Raw genomic sequence first — 12589 nt, 5'->3', positions numbered from 1 at the left:
GGCTGGGATACAGAGTTAATAAAATATAACTGATAAAAAAATAATAATAAAATAAAAAAAAGAAATGCTGTTGTGGGTTAATAATATTTATTGTTGATTTGTCCTTTAGTTAAGCAGTGGTTATTCCTAAACCAGCTCTATACCCAAATCACCACAAAGAAATTAGTATTTATTTAATTAACCTAGAGCACAATGCTGGGCAATAGTTACTCCATCCTAAACCTACAACCCCCATAGTTTCCTACCATTCAGATTTCACCCATTATACTTGCTTCTGGTCATATCTTAGGTCCGGTACATCTCTCCTCATGGTTCCAAGTCCTGTCCTGCTGCTCTCTGCTCTCCTACTCCTCCCACTTGCTTCCTTTCTCCTCCCCACCTTATTCTCTCCATTGCTCAGCATTGTGGCTGCTTGTATTATTGACAATACAGATAACAAATTTTGGCATGTTTACACAAACTTCAGACAGGTGATGCTTAGAATAATATGATAATGTAATGTCTGGATTAAAACCAGAGAGTGGGGAAGAGAAATCAGCATTTGAATGAACAAGTTAAATTGTATACATTCTAAAAGTATATTATACCAACATTTTCCCCTTTAAGTCCAATGAAAGGCTCCTTTTCTTTCAATACAATAATAATCACAAAATTTATGAAAACTATTAAGGAAGATTTACAAGTGCAATGTCCAGTTCACATGCATTTGGAAACTTAGGAGAAAGTACTCGATTATTTATCCTATCTTGACAAGTTTAGAGTTCTATACCTAAATTAACTTTTTTCCCTATTGGTATTACCTATATAAAAACATTTTCTTCAATACTAAACAACTTAAGCTTAATTGTGGAACTGTAACTATTTGGTCTTCAACCCCATCAGAGAGTTGAGAAGGAATAAAATTAGTTACTGGAGTAAATAGGAATTGAATATTACAATCTTCCAATAAATAAAAAATTGACAGACACAGTCTGCTGCCTGAACAGTCTTCCATAATTCTCTATAACTTTGGAGCATCATCTTCAGCCTTCTGACTCAAATATTTGACAGACATATACGTGAAGCATATATGTCTTGCTTACCCTGCTTTCGGAGAGTCCAGCAGTGGGTATTTAAGCTTACCCCTTTTGGGGTAGAATTTTGACTGTCGTGAAACAAGGGCATTTTCTTTTTGCTTGATTGGCTTGTTTGTCACATTTGAAGCCATCTCCATAAGGAGGTTCTTCAATGCTCATCATCTTTTTTGAGGTAAGTGGAGTGCTGCAAGGAGATGACCTGTCTCATTGTCAAAAAAATCTTTAAAATAATAAAGACTTTTAAAATGCCATATTCTGTAGGTCTCTGAAGTTTGAAGACTTACCTATCTTTATGTAATCAACCTGTTTACAGAATCATATCTATCTGTTAAACCTTGGATGTATACTCCTGTGATAAATTAAACTAGTGTCTGACATGACTGAGTTGATTAACTAGCAATTAACTTGCATTACCTAATATCCGAAACAGTTAGTAATAGTAGTTTAAAAGTATTGGAAGTGACCTTGAATTTGTATCAATATACTAAAATTTACCAATGCATTAAAAAGAGACTTATCTTTGCATCAACATACAAAACCCTAAACCAGAGCTAAAAATAACCTTATTTGAGAATAACAAATAAAGCCTTAAGTTGAGTAGATTCAATAATCTACCTTTTGTTTTATTATTCCTAAAAGATATACCTTTCTTTCTTTTCAACTCTTTTTCTTCTTAACTAAGAAAGAAAGAGAAAACAAAAAGAAAAGACAGAAATCCCTGAGTTTATGTTTGTTTTCTCTTTGAATAAGACCATTAATAATTTATAACCATCTTCCAATGTCAATAAACATTCACAGCCACAGAAAACAACCAAAAACCTACCTGACCCCCTTTAAAGGAAATTGGATGTCATTCTCATAATTTTTTTTTTCTAGCTGACTTTTTGGACATGCAGAAATCCTGCCCAAAGGAAATTGGAAAAAAAATGGTTAATTAAGCAAACATTAACATTTGTGGTCCAGTCTTTGAATGTTGAGATATTTCATGCTTAATAGTCTTGTTTGGAACAATTTAAAATGCTGAACCAATTGAGATTAGTAGCTTTCTTCAAAGCTATCCTGGGAGCAGGCTTGTATAAGAAACAGCAATTGAAGCAGTGGAGGCAGGAACAAGCAGAATGCTGGAACATGCATGATGCTAGAACAAATATGTCAATGTCTCAGCATGCTGGAAGGATGAATTGTGTCAGGTGTAATCCAGGGTCTCCTGTGTCTGCTCCTTTTGTTCTAAAAACATATTATTTCTCACAAACATTATACAGTCCTAAAATTATAAATGTGTGAGATGTGCAAGATGAAACTAAACTGTAAACCAATTTTCTCTATGCCAATTAAAAGAGTAATATAATAAATTTTGAGGATATTGTAGGCAAGGAAATGTTGGCCATGTATTGCTGAAGTTCTTGCTGGAGACAATTTTTATGTCTCAGTCAGTTTCAGAGTTGTTCCCATGTGAAGGGATCAGCAATTAATCTTACCATTATTATTGAACATACAATCAATATCATGTTGAAATCAAAACAAGGTTGGATAGATCAAAATACCTTTTTTGGGCTCTTAGGCACCTGTTGTATTAGGCCAAGCTGCTACCTATCTCTCTAGAGAAGGCCTCCCATAAGAGAGACAAGCTGGTTGCCTTGAACAATAGGCAAAAGGCATGTTTTACGTAAACTGTATATAAACTCCTTTTTAATTTAGAGTTTACGCATACCCAGGGCATCTTGTACCTGTTTAGAGGTTTAGGCCTAGGTTTTCATATATGTTGTAGCTATTTTTATTTGATTCCCTTCTCTATACCGAATGGACAGTTATGCATTTATAAGCAAACTTTATATAAATTCCCTTATAGCTTTAGCTCTTAAGCATACCCTAGGCATCTTGTACCTGGATTTTACATTGGTTGTGGCTATTCTTTGGCTTTCCCCTTTTTTGATATGGGATGGATGGTTCAGGCTTTTAAACATCTGAATTGTAATATTTGAGTTTCTAGGACTTAACTAGGCTGGCATGTACTTGGCCACTTATAAGGGCCCTGTGTGGCTTTTGTTTGTTTGTTTGTTTGTTTGTTTGTTTTGCATTAGGCATGAGCAACATTTGTCTTCCCCAGGGGAAAAATGTCTCACATTTGAAATCCAGCTTCCAGAGCAGTGTGACACTTTATCTAGTCAGCATTTAAAAGTCTTTTGGGTGTACAGATTTTAGCATGATTATCCTATATTATATGTCTAATAAAGCTAAGCAAGAGGGAGAATCCTGGATAAGATGCTCAATCTTCATTCAGAAAAGCAAACAGGCTAGACACTGGAAGAAGATGAAATCAAGGAACAAAACAGGAGCCTACCACAGAGGGCCTCTGAAAAACTCTACCCAGCAAGGTATTAAAGCAGATGGTGATACTCATAGCCAAACTTTGGGCAGAGTACAAGGAATCTTATGAAAGAAGGGGGAGATAGAAAGACCTGTAAGGGTCTGGTCTGGAGCTCCACAGGGAGAACAATAGAAACAAGAAATCTGGGCCTAGGGGTCTTTTCTGAGACTGATACTCCAACCAAAGACCATGCATGGAGATAACCTAGACCCCCTGCACAGAGGTAGCCCATGGCAGCTGAGTCTCCAAATGGGCTTCCTAGTAAGGGGCACAGGGGCTGTCTCTGACATGAACTCAGGGATGGCCACAGAGGGAGACTATAAAAGACAGCCCTAAAGGTACCTGATAGGCTAGGGTCAGATGGAAGGGGAAGAGGCATGTGAGGAGATGAAGGAGGGAGAGAAGGAGAGAGGGTAGGATTGGGAGAGGCTACAGCTGGGATACAAAGTGAATAAATTATAGTAAATAAAAATTATATTAAAAAAATTTTTTGATGAGGGAGGCATGTGGTTTGCATGTTTGTCTCCCAGCCTAATTTTGAGTCCTTATATTGACCAACAGAACATATTTCTTAAGCCAGAATGCCCTTTTGTAACAGTTCTGTGGAAGGACCAGTTTTGAGATTGGCTGGCCTTTTTAGAGCAGTGTAACATCAGCTCTCCTTACAGAAACCTAAAATTGATGTGAATCCAACCTTTAGATCAGTAAGGACATAATATCTATTATTAAGAAAAAAGTAGGGAGGGGCAAGATGGCGGCGCCTTGAGGACTCTCATTCTGAGCAGCAGCACAGCAGGATCAGCACAGTGAACAGCAATCAGAACTCTCGGCCATAAAACACAGTCATTGTGTTTCCCAGGTGAGAGGATACCCCACGGTGGGGGATTCAATCAGCTTTTAACTCACCCGGCTAAACCGCGGAAGAGATCCCGGTTCCGCCAGACGCTTGGCTGCCGGCCGCCAGCCCCAGCCCCAGCCCAGAGCCACAAGCCAGTGTCTCTGGTCACGGTTCCAGACTGAACCTTGGGCACTACACTATCAGAGACTGGAATTTTCAGTCGAGAGATAACCCCAGGGTACAGGAAACGATTGGGACCGGCCTTAGGTCACCCAGACATCCCCTGGAAAAGACTCGGGCGGGTTCCACGGGCACCCCAGGAGCCAGCCCGGAGCCAGAGCCGGGGACCCAGGTTCCGGCACAGAGCCCTGCCTGCCTGCGCGCCTGATTCGCCGCCAGAGATAGAAACGGCGGGTCTGATCTCAGAGCACTCAGCTCACCCCCAACCTGAAAAGGTCCCCGGAAAATTACCCAGCTTAGGGAGCCACTCAGACTCCCAAAAGCCACAAAGGCAGACACAGGCAGTTTCTGCGCACCAGACAGCTGGCAGAGACTGAGCCGCCATCACACAGCTGTGCTCCAGGCACAGGCAAATTTCTGTGGCCAGCCAGCTGGCGGACACTGAGCAGTGTGCACCAGGGCAAAAAAAAAAGACACTAGGAGTCCATGTCTCCAGAGAATCCACGGGGAAGGAAGGAAACTGAACTGATCTAAATCACCCAATCCTTCCCTAGAAAAAGTCTAGCAGTCTAGTGGGGCCGAGGCGCCAGCACTCAGCTGTGCTCCAGACACAAGCACAAACAGTTGAGGCGCGCCTGATGTCCAACTGGGTCACAGCAGCTGATCATTAAATTTGCAACAAGAAACCCAGAAACAGGGCAGCTGCCCTCAGGACTTCCCTGGGTGAGAGGAGAACCCTCTCGACTAACAAAGACCACAGTTACCACTCAGGTCTATATCCCTGAGGTGAGCAACTCCTGAAAAAACACCAGCCATCCAGGGACTATACCCAAAAAGCTGAGAAGACATCCTTCAGGAAAAACCAGCTTTCTGCAAAGGGGATTCTCTCCAGCACAGGATCCCCAGGAACCACCAGAAAATAACCCCAAACTCCTAAGATAACACAATGGGTAGAGGCCAGCGTAAAAGCTCAAGCAACAAAAGACAGAGCAATATGGCATCTCCAGAACCCAGTTACCCAGGGGCAAGTAGCCCTGGACACCCCACCATAACTGAAATCCAAGAAGATGACCTAACAAGTATGCTCATGAAGATGATAACAGAGGAAACAAATAAGATTCGTAAAGACATAGAGGAAGATAAACTCAAACAGAATATTGCCATCCGTAAAGAAATAGAGGAAGCTGCAGCCAAACAGTTTATGGCCTTTAGAAAGGAAATGCTTAAAACACTGAATGAAATGAAAGAAACAGAGTTGAAGGAACTAAAAGAAAAACAGGAAAGTACAAGCAGACAGGTGAAGGAAGTAAACAAAACAACTCAAGACCTGAAGATAGAATTGGAAAAATTAAAGAAAACACAAATGGAAGAAATAATGGAAAGGAAGAATCTAGGGAAGAAAACAGGAACTACAGAGGTAAGCATAACCAACAGACTACAAGAGATGGAAGAAAGAATCTCAGGTGTAGAAGATACAATGGAAGAAATCGATGTATCTGTCAAAGAAAATGTTAAATCTGAAAAATTCCTGACACAGACCATCCAAGAAATGCAAGACAATATGAAAAGACAAAACCTAAGAATAATAGGTATAGAGGAAAAAGAAGACTCCCTTCTCCAAGGCCCAGAAAATATTTTCAACAAAATCATTGAAGAAAATTTCCCCAAGCTAAAGGAGAGGCCAATTAGAATACATGAGGCCTACAGAACACCCAGCAAATTTGACCAGAAAAGAAAATCCTCCCGCCACATAATAATCAAAACAGTAAGTATACAGAACAAAGAAAAAATACTAAAAGCTGCAAGGGAAAAAGGCCAAGTAACATATAATGGCAAACCCATTAGAATCACACCTGACTTTTCAACAGAGACTATGAAAGCCAGAAGGGCCTGGACAGATATCATGCAGACCCTAAGAGAACACAGATGTCAGCCCAGGCTACTATACCCAGCAAAACTCTCAGTCCTCATAGATGGAGAAAACAAGATATTCAATGACAAAAACAAATTTCAACAATACCTACAAACAAATCCAGCATTACAGAAGACACTGGAAGGGAAAATACAACCCAAGAAAGCTAGCTACATTCAAGAAAACACAGGAAATAAATAACCTCACTTCAGTAAAACAAAAAGCAACCAAGCACACAACCTGATGACCACAGCCAACATCAAAATCAAGAGATCTAACAGCCACTGGTCATTAATCTCTCTCAACATCAATGGACTCAACTCTCCAATAAAAAGACACAGACTAACAGAATGGATACGTAAACAAAACCCAGCAATCTGTTGCATACAAGAAACACACCTAAGACACAAAGATAGACATTACCTGAGGGTAAAGGGTTGGAAGACGACTTTCCAAGCAAACGGACCCAAGAAGCAAGCAGGAGTAGCCATTCTAATATCTGATAAAATAGACTTTCAACCAAAATTAATCAAAAGAGATGGGGAAGGACACTTCATACTCATCAAGGGAAAATTCCACCAGGAAGACATCACAATCCTGAACATCTATGCCCCAAATACAAGGGCACCCACATTTGTGAAAGAAACATTGATAAAATTTAAAGCACATATAGATCCACACACATTAATAGTGGGAGACTTCAACACCCCACTCTCAACAAAGGACAGGTCAACCAAACAGAAATTAAACAAAGAAACAATGTCTCTGACAGAGGTCATGAATCAAATGGACCTAACAGACATTTACAGAACTTTACACCCAAACACAAAAGAATTTACCTTCTTCTCAGCACCTCATGGAACCTTCTCCAAAATAGACCACATAGTGGGTCACAAAGCAAGCCTCAACAAATACAAGAAGATTGAAATAATCCCATGTATCTTGTCTGATCACCATGGAATAAAGCTGGACCTCAACAATAACAGAAATAACAAAAAGCCTACACACACATGGAAACTGAACAACTTGTTACTAAATGACAGCTGGGTCAGGGAAGAAATAAAGAAAGAAATTAAAGTCTTTCTAGAAATCAATGAAAATGAAGACACAACATACCCAAACTTGTGGGACACAATGAAAGCAGTGCTAAGAGGAAAGTTCATAGCACTAAGTGCCTTCAAAAAGAAATTCGAGACAGCTCATTCAAGCACCCTAATGGCTCACTTAAAAACCCTAGAAAAAGAAGAAGCAGACACACCAAGAAGGAGTAGACGGCTGGAAATAATCAAACTCAGGGCTGAAATCAATCAATTGGAAACAAATAAAACAATTCAAAGAATCAATGAAACCAAGAGCTGGTTCTTTGAGAAAATCAACAAGATCGACAAACCCTTAGCCAGGCTAACTAAAAGGCAGAGAGACACCACCCAAATCAACAAAATCAGAAATGAAAAGGGGGATATAACTACAGACACTGAGGAAATCCAAACAATCATTAGGACTTACTTCAAAAGTCTATATGCCACAAAATTTGAAAATCTAAATGAAATGGACAATTTTCTTGATCGATTTGACTTACCAAAGCTGAACCAGGACCAGGTAAATCAACTAAATAGACCTATATCCCCCAAAGAAATAGAAGCGGTCATCAAAAGTCTCCCATCCAAAAAAAGCCCAGGACCAGATGGCTTCAGCGCAGAATTCTACCAGACCTTCAAAGAAGAGCTAACACCAATTCTCTTCAAACTATTCCACAAAATAGAAACAGAAGGAATATTACCAAATTCATTCTATGAAGCCACAGTCACCTTGGTACCTAAACCTCACAAAGACTCAACAAAGAAAGAGAATTTCAGGCCAATCTCCCTTATGAACATTGATGCAAAAATACTTAATAAAATACTTGCAAACCGAATCCAAGAACACATCAAAGATATTATCCACTATGACCAAGTAGGCTTCATCCCAGGTATGCAGGGGTGGTTCAATATACGGAAATCCATCAATGTGATCCACCATATTAACAAACTGAAAGAAAAAAACCACATGATAATCTCCCTAGATGCTGAAAAAGCCTTTGACAAAATCCAACATCCATTCATGTTCAAAGTATTGGAGAGATCAGGGATACAAGGCACATATCTAAACATAGTAAAGGCGATATACAGCAAGCCTATAGCCAACATCAAACTGAATGGAGAGAAACTTAAAGCAATCCCACTGAAATCAGGGACAAGACAAGGCTGCCCACTCTCTCCATATCTCTTCAACATAGTGTTGGAAGTCCTTGCTAGAGCAATAAGACAGTTGAAGGAGATCAAGGGGATACAAATTGGAAAGGAAGAAGTCAAATTATCACTATTTGCAGATGATATGATAGTATACGTGAGTGACCCCAAAAACTCTACCAGGGAACTCCTACAGCTGATAAACACCTTCAGCAAAGTGGCAGGATACAAAATTAACTCAAAAAAATCAGTAGCCCTCCTGTATACAAAAGACAAAAGGGCTGAGAAAGAAATTAAGGAAACAACACCCTTCACAATAGCCACAAATGACATAAGGTACCTCGGAGTAACCCTAACCAAGGAAGTCAAAGACTTGTATGAAAAAAATTTCAAATCTCTGAAGAAAGAATTAGAAGAAGATATGAGAAGATGGAAAGATCTCCCATGCTCATGGCTTGGTAGGATTAACATAGTAAAAATGGCCATCTTACCAAAAGCAATCTACAGATTCAATGCAATGCCCATCAAATTACCAACACAATTCTTTACAGACCTGGAAAGGAAAATTCTCAACTTCATATGGAATAACAAGAAACCCAGAATTGCTAAAACAATCCTCTACAATAAAAGATCTTCTGGAGGTATCTCCATCCCTGATCTTAAATTGTACTATAGAGCAACAGTTTTAAAAACTGCATGGTACTGGCATAGAAACAGAATGGTGGATCAATGGAACCGAACAGAGGACCCAGAAATAAACCCACACACTTATGGACACCTGATCTTTGACAAAGATGCCAAAACCATACAATGGAAAAAAGATAGCATCTTCAACAAATGGTGCTGGTCTAACTGGATGTCTACATGTAGAAAAATGAAAATAGATCCATACTTGTCACCCTGCACAAAACTGAAGTCCAAGTGGATCAAAGACCTCAACATAAAACCAGACACATTAAATCGGCTTGAAAAAAAAGTGGGAAATACCCTAGAACTCATCGGTACAGGGGGAAACTTCCTGAACAGAACACCAACAGCACAGGCTCTAAGAGCAACAACCAATAAATGGGACCTCATGAAACTGAAAAGCTTCTGTAAAGCAAAGGACACCGTCATCAAAACAAAGCGACCACCTACAGATTGGGAAAGAATCTTCACCAACCCTTTATCAGACAGAGGACTCATATCCAGTATATATAAAGAACTAAAGAAGCTGAAAAGCAGCAAACCAAGTAATCCAATTAAAAAATGGGGAACAGAGCTAAACAGAGAATTCTCTGTAGAGGAATACCGAATGGCAGAGAAGCACTTAAAGAAATGCTCAACCTCATTAGCCATTAGGGAAATGCAAATCAAAACAACCCTGAGATTTCACCTTACACCCATGAGAATGGCCAAGATCAAAAACTCAAGTGACAACACATGCTGGAGAGGTTGTGGAGAAAGGGGAACCCTTCTCCACTGCTGGTGGGAATGTAAACTTGTACAACCACTCTGGAAATCAATCTGGCGCTTTCTCAGACAACTAGGAATAGCGCTTCCTCAAGATCCAGCCATACCACTCCTGGGCATATATCCAAAAGAGGCTCAAGTACACAAAAAGGACATTTGCTCAACCATGTTTGTAGCAGCTTTATTTGTAATAGCCAGAAGCTGGAAACAACCCAGATGCCCCTCAACTGAAGAATGGATGCAGAAATTGTGGTACATCTACACAATGGAATATTACTCAGCAATGAAAAATAAGGAAATCATGAAATTTGCAGGTAAATGGTGGGATCTGGAAAGGATCATCCTGAGTGAGTTGTCTCAGAAGCAAAAAGACACACATGGTATATACTCACTCATATAGACATACAACATAGGACAAACCCACTAAAACCTGTGCATCTAAAGAAACTAAGCAAGAGAGAGGACCCTAACTAAAACGTCCAATCCCCATCCAGAAAGGCAAAGAGGATGGACATCAGAAGAAGAAGAAAACAGGAAACAACCTAGGAACCTACCACAGAGGGCCTCTGAAAGCCTCTGCCCTTCAGACTATCAAAGCAGATGCTGAGCCTGATGGGCAACTGTTGGGCAGAGTGAACGGAATTTTAGGTAAGAACTGGGAAATAGTAAGAGCTGGAGAGGAAAGGGTCTCCACAAGGAGAGCAACAGAACAAGAAAATTTGAACATAGGGAACTTCCCAGAGACTCATACTCCAACCAAGGACTATTCATGGAGATAACCTAGAACCCCTGCACAGATGTAACCCAGGGCAGTTCAGAGTCCAATTGGGTTACATAGTAATGTGAAGAGGGACTGCCTCTGACATAATCTGATTGGCCTGCTCTTTGATCACCTCCCTCTGGGGGGGAGCAGCCTTACCAGGCCACAGTAGAGGACAATACAGCCACTTTTGATGTGAACTGACAGACTAAGATCAGAAAGGAGAGGAGAACCTCCCCTATTAGTGGACTTGGGGAGTGGCATGCAAGCAGAGGGAGGAGGGAGGGTGGGATTGGGATGGGAGGAGGGAGGGGCTTATGGGGGATGCAGAATGAATAAAGTGTAATTGATGAAAAAAAAAAAAAAAAGAAAAAAGTATTTACATAGTAACCTTAAGGAGAATTTTGTCATTTTGAAGACTAGCCTCTCTGCAAGTGGCTAAACAGCAGGAGTTGCCACCTTAGCTTTTGTTGTGTAAATTAGAATGATCTGGAACTCAGAGATCTGCCTGTTTCTTTTTACTTTGTGTCCAGATTAAAGGTATGTGCCTTCACCAACTTCTTCAAATATTTTTTTTCTCATATCCATATCATTGTAACTCAAAGCCTTTAAATGAAAATCAAGCAAAGAGAAGAAAATTTTGAGTTTTGGGTCACTTGTGCCATATTCAGCTGTAATAATCAAAATCCAGTTTGTTATTTTTTGGAATTTAGTTGTTACAGTGAAACAGCAGACCCTAGCCAGAAAGAGCAAACAAGTATCTTGCAGCCAGAGAACTTTGAATTTTAGCCTCTATTAATCTAATTTTTATTACCAAGAGTGCTTTTTCTATTGTTTATAACTTAGTATTCCATTCCTTGGTTTTTTTCCCCATTTTCTCCTTGAACTTTCTTGAAGAAGGTATGGAGAAGAGCTATCACCATTAAACAAATGACAACCAGATCCATGACTATGGCAATCAAAACATAGCCAAAAGGGATTAAAACACCCACTGCCATGGCATTTTTTAGAAGTCTGTTTAGAAGTCTGTCTGCCTCCAGTTCCTTTCTTTCTAGCCATGGCTGCTGTTGTTGCTCTGAGCTGAGCTGAGCCAGCTACAGTATCAGGAAGCGATGCTTGTGTACCCCTCCTGTTAGACTGTAGTGGCAGCCAGTTTTGTTAAGTCTTGGGTCTGCCCACAGTAGGCTGTCTTGTACTCCTGGGCCTGTTGAATAGTCTCTCTTAAAGAGACAGTAATTGACCTAGGAGATTTTAGGTTTTAAGTTTGGGCTGTATCCCTGGGAGTTTATTTCCCCCACTAAATTAGATGGAAGTATGATGTAAAGTGTGTGGATACTTACATTACTTGGACACGATTTGTTGTGGGTTAATAATATTTATTTTTGATTTGTCTTTTAGTTAAGCACTGGTTATTCCCAAACCAGCTGTATACACAAATCACCACACAGAGACTAAGATTTATTTAATTAACCTAGAGTACAATGCTGGGCAATAGTTACTCCATCCTAAACCTACAACCCCCCATAGTTTCCTACCATTCAGATTTCACCTATTATACTTGCTTCTAGTCATATCTTAGGTCTGGTACATCTCTCCTCATGGTTCCAAGTCCTGTCCTGCTGCTCTCTGCTCTCCTACTCCTCCCACTTGCTTCCTTCTCCTCCCCACCTTATTCTCTCCATTGCTCAGCATTGTGGCTGGTTTATTGACAATACAGATAACAAATGGTGGCATGTTTACACACACTTCAGACAGGTGATGCTTAGAATAAGTAT

This window comes from Meriones unguiculatus, chromosome 11, assembly GCF_030254825.1.
Source record: "Meriones unguiculatus strain TT.TT164.6M chromosome 11, Bangor_MerUng_6.1, whole genome shotgun sequence".
In the NCBI taxonomy this organism is placed as follows: domain Eukaryota; kingdom Metazoa; phylum Chordata; class Mammalia; order Rodentia; family Muridae; genus Meriones; species Meriones unguiculatus.
The sequence above is the reverse complement of the archived record's forward strand: the minus strand, read 5'-3'. Positions refer to the sequence as shown.